The sequence below is a fragment of the Scyliorhinus canicula genome, chromosome 24 (genome assembly GCF_902713615.1).
Source record: "Scyliorhinus canicula chromosome 24, sScyCan1.1, whole genome shotgun sequence".
In the NCBI taxonomy this organism is placed as follows: domain Eukaryota; kingdom Metazoa; phylum Chordata; class Chondrichthyes; order Carcharhiniformes; family Scyliorhinidae; genus Scyliorhinus; species Scyliorhinus canicula.
The window spans coordinates 17,756,133-17,765,944 of NC_052169.1; the positions used below are offsets into that span (position 1 = coordinate 17,756,133).

The 9,812-nt window shown below is 48.8% G+C and overlaps 1 long non-coding RNA gene across 4 annotated transcripts in view; it reads right to left on the bottom strand.

Moving 5' to 3' along the window:
• The window catches only part of LOC119956779, a 36,268-nt gene that overhangs the window by 26,157 nt on the left and 299 nt on the right, over window positions 1-9,812 (bottom strand). For 2 of the 4 annotated variants that reach the window (XR_005458679.1, XR_005458677.1), the window contains exons 1-2: window positions 9,352-9,436; window positions 3,110-3,484 (exon numbers count right to left, since the gene is read on the bottom strand). This is a non-coding gene — a long non-coding RNA (uncharacterized LOC119956779). Of the gene's footprint in view, window positions 1-3,109; window positions 3,485-9,351; window positions 9,437-9,812 lie in introns of those variants that run through there. The other 2 variants (XR_005458680.1, XR_005458678.1) reach the window with 2 other exon arrangements.

Below are 9,812 nucleotides of genomic sequence, written 5' to 3' on the forward strand. Positions count from 1 at the left end.
CTGATTGGTGACATCAGTCACCCATGGACAAATCAGAGATCAATTAAATAGCTAACAAGGTCAGTGGATGTTTTTGAGACTGAAAGGACTTGTATCCAGTGGGGTTCAGCAGGGCTCGGAACTGGGTCACTTCCTTCTCATGGTTCAATGGTTTAGATTTAAATGTTGGCGGCACACTGAAGTCTGCAGATGATACAAAAACTGGCCATGTGGTTAAGTAGACCACAGGAAGACATCAATGGACTTGTCAGCTGGACAGAAAACGTCCAATAGAATTTAACACTGAGAAGTGTGAGGAAATGCGTTTGGGGAAGGCAGCAAGGAAGGGGAAAACGCAACAAATGGTTAGATACTGAGGGGTGAGAATGACTGAAGACAAAAAGGTCTGAAATTTGTTTTTTAAATTTAGAGTACCCAATTCATTTTTTCCAATTAAGGGGCAATTTAGCGAGGCCAATCCATCTACCCTGCACATCTTTAGGTTTTGGGGGGGGCAAAACCCACACAAACACAGGGAGAATGTGCAAACTCCACACGGACAGTGACTCAGAGCCGGGATCGAACCTTTGACCTCGGCGCCATGAGGCAGTAGTGCTAACCACTGCGCCACCGTGCTGCCCTGAAAATGTTTTGTGACACGGAACCACGTAATAATAGCACTTTTTATGATCTGTAATGAAATGAAATGAAAATCGCTTATTGTCACGAGTAGGCTTCAATGAAGTTACTGTGAAAAGCCCCTAGTCGCCACATTCCGGCGCCTGTCCGGGGAGGCTGGTACGGGAATCGAACCGTGTTGCTGGCCTGCTTGGTCTGCTTTAAAAGTCAGCGATTTAGCTCAGTGAGCTAAACCAGATACAAATGTTTTTAGATCACTTCAAAAGGAGTGGAATTCTTAGACTTACAGTGGGTAGTCACATTATTTTCCCTGTTTGCCATCTATTCTATATCTATTCCTGAAGATTCACCTGAGGAAGGAGTTGCGCAATGAAAGCTAGTGATTCGAAACAAACCTGTTGGACTTTAACCTGGTGTAAGATTTCTTACTGGGCCCACCCCAGTCCAATGCCGGCATCTCCACATCATTCTATTTTAAGACTCTGGACTAATGCATTTGTATCAAATCACCAAAGTGACCTCAGCATTTCAACATCTAAAGCAGTTTATATATGTAATGAAGTTTTTACGAACAACCGAACATGGCCTTGCTGGGTTATGTATGTGCAACGTGAAGCAAAGGACCACAGCGGAGCTTTGTCAACTATCTTCCAATGTGACCCCATTTTAACTCATCACCATCTTCTCAAAGGCTGGCATTGTCTGCTATAAATGAATATATATTTTTAAAACTCTTGAAAAATTGTCGTGACCTCAGATGCTCACAAAAAACAATAATGCAGCAAAGTAACATTCAGTTCACAATTATTAAGTTTTGTACATTATGGAACACATCAATTTTCATATTTATAGTATGGATTCTTTATAAAGTATTTAACAAACATTTTATTACTTTATGGAGGTTTTAGTCAAACTCCATATTCTACGGTGACAGAAAACTCACACACTGCAAGTTTAATAATTCCACCCATTTGAAATAGTCTAAAAAATTTTGTACAATACTTAAGATCATAAAAAGTGCTATTATTACATGATTCCTTGCCACAAATGATTTTCAGACCTTTCTGTCTGCAGCCATTCTTACCCAGCAGTGTGTTTACTCACTGGAAAGAAAGCTCTTCTTTCCCTCAAACACAAATACACACACAACTCTCTTCCCAAAGCCCATCCTCCTCTCAAACCTTGACTCCCTCCCTATAATAATCTCGCCAAGGCCAGTCTTCCGACACCATACTCTTTTATTCACATCATGGTGTAGTCACCACTGTTTGTATATAATACATATATGAGAAGTAATACGGTAAGGCTCCTGTACTACAGGTACAGGGGTAGATCCCTGCCTGCTGGCTCCGCCCAGTAGGCGGGAGTATAAATGTGTGTGCTCACCAAGCTGCAGCCATTTTGGCAGCAGCTGCAGGAGGCTACACATCTCTGCTTAATAAAGCCTTGATTACTCTCTACTCTTGTCTCATTGTAATTGATCGTGCATCACATGGAAAAAGGTTGCAGCCGCAGCTTAAAATACACAAGTCCCAGCCCGTGAACCTACAGAATGCTTGGCCCGATTGAAGCAGCGGGTTTTAAACTCTTGCAGCTCGTTTCCCATTGGGCAAGCTCCCATCCGCTCAATAGGGAAGTTCATGTTCCATGAAGCCCACAGGGAATCCTATTAATGATCCCCGTGTCCTTTGTGACCACTATAACATCCCACTCCCCTTCAGTGTCTGTTTATCTCCTAGTACAGGCATTGTGAAACTCGGGGGCGCGACCCGCGGGTGGGTTGCGGGTGGGTGTCGGGATGGTCGCGGAGCCATCCGTCCCGGCGCTGCCAATCATGCAAATCTGCGTGAAACAGCCTCAGCAGCCGGCTGTTAATAACGCCTGCTGCAAGCGGCCTAAAAAATGGCCGCGAATGTGAAAAGAAAAAGCGGTCGCACTGCGCATGCGTGCCAGATCATCGGCGCGCATGCGCAAAACTATGCACATGTATGCCAATGATCGGGCACGCATGCGCAGTGCGGCCGCTTTTTTTTTAAACGGTCGCAACTTTCTGTTTTTACAAGTTCGGGGGGGCGGGGTTTATTCATTTTTTTCATGTATTTTATTCATTTTATTTTTTTTCACAAGTTCGGGGGGGTTTTATTTCATAAAATCTTACAGGAGAAAAATGCAGAACTTTGGACCGATGGAGACTCCATACTTTCCGACACCGGAAGGATTCACCTTTATCCAAAAGGTTCCATTGGAGGAGCGTGTACAGGGGCCAAAGGGACCCAAAACCATTTCCTCCATTTTTGTCAGCAGCAAACATGGTAAGAGAAAATGGTGGGTTGCGCAAGTCGGCCGGCATGGGTCGCAAAGGTCAGCCGGCGTGGGTCATGAAGGTCGGCCGGCGTGGGTCGCAAAGGTCAACCGGGTTGGGTCCCGAAGGTTGGCCGGTTGGTAAAAATGGGTCCCCGGAAAAAAAGTTTGAAAATCACTGCCCTTGTACCTCTGCTGCGAGAAAGTCTCTTCTGCCAGTTGACAATCAGTCTGAGGTCAGTCGAGGGTGGGACTGGATCTGGTGGTGTGAACTGACCAGGGGACCTTCGTTTCCGGACGGAGCGTCAAATAGTTATCAACCAAAGTTCCGCTTTGGGGTTTGCTTCGTTTGGGGCACCAGCTTCCTTTGCTTCCACCTCAGAGTCCTTGTCTCTGTTATCTGGAGGGTAGGCTTTGAGACTTGCTCAGGGGTAGACAACCTACTTCTGAGGTGGTCCAGGTGTTTCTTTACAACCTTACCCTGGACTTTCACTTTTTTTGACAATGGCCCCGTTTTCTCCATTAAGACCCAGCTGGGATGATCTCCGAAGCTCCTCGTTTAAAACTTTAAAAAAAAAATATTTTATTAAGGCATTCATAAATTTTTAACAATTTCAAGAGGAAATACAACAAAATACAAATATAACACCCACCCAACCAACAACCGCACCCAGCCAACATGGCTTATAGACACAGTACCCCAGTCCCCCCACTTACTAATCCCGCCTCAACCATCCCCCCATCTCCCTCCCTCCCTAACCTCCCCCCTCCTTTTTGTATCTGCTGACAGCTTAATTTTTCCCAAAGAAGTTGATAAACGTCTGCAACCTCCGGGCGAACCCTAACGCCGATCCTCTCACTTGATCTTCTCAAGCCTGAGAAACCCGGCTATGTCATTAACCCAGACCCCTGATTTCAGAGGCACCGAATCCCTGCACGCTAATAAGGTCTGTCTCCCGGCTACCAGGGAGGCAAAGGCCAAAACGTCAGCCTCTCTCGCCCCCTGGACTACCGGCACACCAAAAATCACCACCTCTGAACTTGGAACCACCCGTGCCTTCAACATCATGGACATGACATCAGCGAATCCCTGCCAAAATCCCCTAAGCTTTGGACATGCCCAAAGCATGTGGACATGATTCGCAGGCCCGCCCACACCTATCCTCCACCCCTTCAAACAGCTCATACAGGCCACAGTCATATGCGCCCTGTGGACCACCTGGAATTGTCTCAGGCTCAGCCTTGCACACGACGAGGGCGCGTTAACCCTACTCAAGGCATCCTCCCACAATCCCGCCTCTAATTCCTTGCCCAACTCTTCCTCCCATTTTCAGTTTATCTCCCCTATCAGGGTTTCCTCCCATTCAATGATCTGTTTATAAATTTCCGAGACCTTCTCCCCCACTCCTGTTTTCGACACTATCTTGCCCTGTATCCCCTGGAGCGGTAGGAGCGGAAAAGTCGAAACCTGCCTCCATGCAAAGTCCCTCACCTGCAGATAACCCATTCCCACCTGTCAGCTCAAACACCTCCTCCAAGACCTCCAAGCTTGGAAAGCTGCCGGCAACAAACAGGTCCCCTAACAGCTCAATTCCAGCTGGCTGCCACCTCCGAAACTCCCCATCTAGCTCCCCCGGCACAAACCGGTGATTGTCACAAATTGGAGCCCATACCGACGCTCCCTCCACTCCCATGTGCTTCCGTCGCTGTTCCCACACCCTCAAAGCCTACCACCGGGCTTGGGGAGCCAACGAGAATGGCAGAGGTGCCATCACCAGTGCCCATAAACTTGTGTCCCAACACGATACCGCCTCCACCCGCTCTCCTTATGTAAACCTGATCGCCTGTTTCTAATGTTCTTTCTGTTCTTACAGAGTCGTAATTTCTTTTCTGGTTCTTTTGTTGGGACTTCACCCTCCTTGCCAGGTTTGGGAGTAGTGGGATTAGCCTCATACGAAACCGCCGTCCCGTTAATAGTTCCACTGGGCTGATTCCTGTTGTTGTGTGAAGAGTGGTCCTATAGTCGAATGAAAATCATGCCAATTTTGACTCCATGGATGCCACAGGTTGGTTCTTCATGCCAGTTTTAAAAGTCTGCATCATCCCTTTTGCTGACGGGTGAGAAGATGCTGTTCTGATCTGTCTGATGCCATTGGATAGCATGAAGTTTTGGACCTCACTCCTGGTGAAGGCAGTGTCGTTATCGGAATCCAGGACTTCTGGTATTCTGTGCATGCAGAAACTCTGTTGTCATTTCTCAATTGTAGCATGTGAGGCAGTGGAACTCTGGTGGTGCATCACCAACCATTTGGAGTGTGCATCCACCAGGATCAAAAACATGGAAGAGATAAAACGTTCACGTGCACTTGCACCCATGGCCTGCCAGACCACTCCCTGGATATAGGGTGGCTGAGGGAGGGAGTGTTTGATTCTCCTGGCATACGTCACACCGTCTCACCAAGTCCGTGATGTCTGAGTCGAGAATGCACCACCAGAAGTAGCTCCTGGCAACCATTTTCATTTTCAACTCTCCAGGGTGGCCATTAAGTAGTTCCATAAATATCGAAGCCGCTCTGAGTGAGGGACGAAGACTCGGAGCCCCCAGATAATGCTACCATCCTCAACACTTAACTCGTCTTTCTTAGTCAGACAGGGGTTCATTTCTTCTGAGGGTTGTCCTCGGAATCCACCATTAAAGATCTTAGCTTAGACAGAGTTGGATCTTTTCGCATCCAGACCTTAATTTGCTTTGCGCACAGCAGCAAAGTCTCTAAAACATTTAGGGTCATCGCAACCTCTTCCAATGCTCATGAAGGAGGTGGGCTTGTGCGCAGTGGGAGGTGACTCACGCATCGGGGTTAGCTATCTGGGTTCCAGGAAGGTGCTCTAAAGTGTATTCATAAGCTGCAAGTAACAGGGCCCAATGCTGTAACCAGGTGGAGGCAAAATAGGGAATTGCCTGATGCTCTTTAAAACATCCCAATAAGGACTTGTGGTCGGTTATTATTAAACGTCTATCGTAGACATATTGGTGGAATGTTTTTGCACCAAACATGACCGGCAATTCGAGAATGCCGCCACTCAGCATCCGAAAAGGTCCTGGATGTGTCAGCAATAGGCCTTGATGTTACATCTTTCCAGTGGTGTGAAAGTACTGCCTCAACCCTGGAAGGGGCATTACATGTCAAAACGAGTTCCTTCTTAGGGTCAAAATGGGCCAGCAATGGATGGCAGCAATTGTTATTTAACTTTATAGAAAGCCTCCATGTGTGGTACCCCCCAAGACTATCTTTGGTACTTCAGTATTAGGGTATGCATCAGGGTCATAAGGAGGCCAAATTCGGGATAAATTTCCAGTAAGAATTTACTAATCCCAGGAAGGATTTTAACTCTGTGGTGTTTCTTGGAGCTGGTTCTTCCTTCATGTCCTTTACCTTGTCGCCATCAGATGTAAACCTTTTTCATCCACCCGAAGCCCAAGTAGGTCACTTAATTTGCTTGAAAACACATTTTTCCCCCAGCTCTTGAGAATCTCTGCAAGGCCTCTTCTAGGTATGCTAGGTGCTCTCGTTCTGAAGTCCCCGTGACCAGGTCATGCAAACTGCCACTTTATGTAACTCTTGGAGTATGTTCTCCATGATCTGTTGGAATATGGCACACACTGATGGGACCCTGAAGGGCAAGCGACCTTCTGCATGTTGATTGTAACATACTTCCAGGAAGGCTTGTCTAACTCAAAGTTGAAGATAGGCGTAGCTCATATCCAATTTACTGAACTTGTTAGTTAGTCACCTGCTAACTTGGAGTGTAGGTTTGATTAGAGGCATAGAGGTATAATCTGTCTATCTTGGAAACCCGATTGACTGTTTGCTTATAATCTCCACAGAAGCAGATCGATTTGTTCTGTTTAAGGACAGGGATGACAGGTGTGGACTATTCTGTGAACTGTATGGGCCTTATTATGCCTAGATTTTTCAGGCACCCAAGTTCGGTCTCTACCCTTTCCAATAGGGAGTATGGAACCAGTCTCACTCTAAAATAGTTAGACACAGCATCAGGGTCAATATCAATCTTGGCTGATGACTTCATAAAGTCCTCCCATGCCCAGCCTGAAGATCTTCGACCAGTTGAGCCTGATCAGCTGGAGCCAATTCCCCATTAGGATTAGTCCTTGACCCTGCACAACGATTGGGAGTCGGGCTGATTGCTGCCTGGGTCATTATGGTGCCCTTTATGTGTAATGGTTCCCCCGTGTAGGTGGCTTGTGTGGCCTTTGTGTCTTCTAAGCTCAACAGTTGAATACCAGTTTGGAGGTGATCATATGTCTGCTCCCTAATAACGAAGACTGCAGCTCACGTGTCCACCTCCATTTTCAATGGGTGACCGTTTACCGGCAATTCCACTGCTATTGGGGTGGCCTTGGTCATAATGATGCAGCTTAGCTGCATTGACCGTTTCTGGTAGTGGGTATACCTGCATGGTGCAGGCCAGTACTGGCCTTGGTTTCTTCCCTGAACACCATGGGCGGGATTCTCCGACCCCCCGCATGAGCATGCGCATCCGACCCCCCGCATGCACGAACTCGCGCCAGCTGGAGCGGCACCAACTCCTCCAGTGTCCATCTAGCCTCCTAGACAGGTGAGAATTCCTCACCTTGGGGGGCCGTTGACGCCAGAGTCGTTGGCGCCGGTTTTCCCACCGGCATGGGGACTTAGTCCCCAGAAGGGAGAATCCCGGCCCATGCATTTTGCCCAGTCCTATAACTTTGTTTTGGCTGTGCCTTTTGGCAATGCTTGCCATTGTTACTTACCATGGGGTCGGCATTGCATTTTCTTGATTGCTGGGTGATGTTCGTTCAGCACCAATATTGTAATAGATGATCTGACATCTTATTTACACAAGCAGCCACAGTTGAGGAATGGTCAGTTACACGCGCTACCTTCGCCCCCAACCATCTTAACTGGAGGACGGATGACTGACGCCCCTTGTAGCTCCCGAGCCCCATTTTCTGTATTTTTCAATGATAGAGCTATTTCAATAGCTTTTTTAAAATTCAGGTTGTGTTCTGCATGTAATTCTTTTTTTATTCCGCCTACTTGTGACTATAAAGATTTTTTTTTAATGGCCTCCTTCTGTGGTAAATATTTCAAAACAGATAAGATCTTGAAGGGTCTCGACAGGGTGGATGTGGAGAGGATGTGGGAGAATCTAGATCACTTTAAAAATAAGGGTTGCCCATTTAAAACGGAGATGAATGGGAGATATGAGGTACATAGATAGGGTGGATAGGAAAGATTGCTTCCCCTTAGTAGACGGGTCAATAACCATAATAGATTTGAGGTAAGGGTCAGGAGATCTGCATAGGATTTGAGGGAAAACCTCACCCACAAGGGTGGTGGGAATCTTCAGCTCACGACCTCAAAGGGTGGCAGAGGCGGGAACCCTCACAACATTTAATCAGCATTTAGATGAGCCCTTGAAACGCAGTAGCATGCAAGGCGACTAACCAAGTGCTGGAAAATGGGATTGGGCTTGATAGGCGCTGGATGGCCGGTTGGATTGGCCACTCTTTTGAGGTCCACCAACAAAACAGAAGAAAGGAAACAAACTGAGGGACAAAGCATAAAAAGGGCCGTTCCTGTTAGGGGCACTGCCCGAACATAACAGAGATCAACGGAAATGTAAAAGCATCAAATAAGAGGGGGGCAGCATGGTAGCACAAGTGGTTAGCACTGTGGCTTCACAGCGCCAGGGTCCCAGGTTCGATTCCCCGCTGGGTGACTGCCTGTATGGAGTCTGCACGTTCTCACCGTGTCTGTGTGGATTTCCTCCAGGTGCTCCGGTTTCCTCCCAGAGTCCATAGACGTGCAGGTTAGCTGGATTGGCCATGATAAACTGCCCTTAGTGACCAAAAAGGTTAAGTGGGGGTTACTGGGTTACGGTGGAAGTGAGGGCTTAAGTGGGTCAGTGCAGACTCAATGGGCCGAATGGCCTCCTTCTGCACTGTATGTTTAAAAAAAAAGAGTGCAATTAAAGGGGTCAATAGAGCACCCCAACACCTGCGGTGCCCACCGGGCATGGATAGCCTCGATGGTACCTTTGGACACCCCTGGGGACATCCCGCCGCGAATGTTGGGTGGATTGGCCACGCTAAATCGCTCCTTCGTGAACAAAAGGTTAGGTGGGGTTACGGGGATAGGATGGAGCCATTGGCTTCAGTAGGGTGCTCTTTCCAAGGGCTGGTGCAGACTCGATGGGCAGAGTGGCCTCCTTCTGTGCTGGAACCCTCTTGTGAGCCGATGAATCTTCATTGTTGCTCTCAGTGGGAAGGTTTTGGGACACTCTCTCTGAAAAGATGGTGGAATAGAAGGTTCCAGAAAGGCGGCAAATGGACGGCGAACTTTAAGGGAAGAGAAAAAAAAACAGGCGTACCTCATCTCCAGGGCAACCAGCAGAGTCGGCGTCATCCGTGGAGGGGCGGGGCGTGGCGAGGAGGCGGCACTGAGCGGAGACGGGGTGGGGCTAGTCCGGAGAGGGGCGGGGCCGAGCGCGGAGGGGGGCGGGGACGGGGTGGGGCTAGTCCGGAGAGGGGCGGGGCCGAGCCCGGAGGGGGGCGGGGACGGGGTGGGGCTAGTCCGGAGAGGGGCGGGGCTGCACCGGAGGGGACGGGAAAGGGCGGGGTTAGTCCGGAGATGGGTGGGACTGAGCGTGGAGGGGGACGGGGGAAGGGGCGGGTGCTAGTCCGGAGAGGGGCGGGAAAGAGCGCGGAGGGGGGGACGGGGGAAGGGGCGTGGTTAGTCCGGAGAGGGGCGGGGCTGGAGTGGATGTTGGCCCAGGTTGTTCATGAGAGAGGGAGGGGGGCGGGGCCAGTGATGAGTGGGCGGGGTTAGCAC